Source organism: Schistosoma mansoni, chromosome 1 (genome assembly GCF_000237925.1).
Source record: "Schistosoma mansoni strain Puerto Rico chromosome 1, complete genome".
Taxonomy (NCBI): domain Eukaryota; kingdom Metazoa; phylum Platyhelminthes; class Trematoda; order Strigeidida; family Schistosomatidae; genus Schistosoma; species Schistosoma mansoni.
Window position 1 is genome coordinate 59,817,039 of NC_031495.1, and position 728 is coordinate 59,817,766.

The window sequence follows — 728 nt, forward strand, 5'->3', positions numbered from 1 at the left end:
GTTGCGGTATCTGTCGCTCCTGTAAACGATCATTCTCTTTTGTCACTGCTGATCAACCATATGTAGAAGCTACAACTCTGAGATGCAGGTACATCCAGCTGACGAGTCCGAAATAGGACGAAACGCGCGTCCTGGATTCCACTGATAGCCACTATCCATCCTTGCTTATCATGCTTGTGAATCAAGGCTATATCGAGGCAATACGCACAGTATGCACATATGCCAATTAGAGACTGACCAGTTGTAGTCCTAACACATCGATGGGAAGATTCAAACAAACAATACTAAGTGAATTATGAAGATTATTACAGTTTGACGTATTCTTTCCGTAGTGTTTTAAATTTAGATCCATTTAATATTTAATTTTTGATTTATCATTAAAAGAGATCAGATTTTTGTCTGATCAAAATTATTTGAGTGAATGTTGTTGAACTGAATTTATTTGGTAAAATAGAACTTAAGCAAGAAATTCATAAGATTAGCTGGAAATCGAAGATTGATAACGTTGATTGCTATGTTAATAGAAATGATTTCTTTCTCATATTTGTTTTTCCGATCCCAATTTATTAGTTAGTAAAGTTTATCTATTCAACATAGAAAAATGAATAGTTTCAACTAAGCAATTAATTCAACAAAATATCCTCAGATTGAATAATCACCGTCTGATCAGACTAAAATGAGGAAATATTAGTTACAAAATTATTCACTTAATTTTTGTTCAAATCGTA

At 32.8% G+C, this 728-nt stretch overlaps 1 non-coding gene across 1 annotated transcript in view; it reads right to left on the reverse strand.

Moving 5' to 3' along the window:
* Positions 1 to 96, reverse strand: part of Smp_tRNA_02090_Gln_TTG.1.1 — a 433-nt gene extending 337 nt beyond the window's left edge. Inside the window, exon 1 of the tRNA in view lies at positions 1 to 96. This exon is cut by the window's left edge and continues 337 nt beyond it. This is a non-coding gene — a tRNA.
* Between the last annotated feature and the right edge of the window lie 632 nt (positions 97 to 728).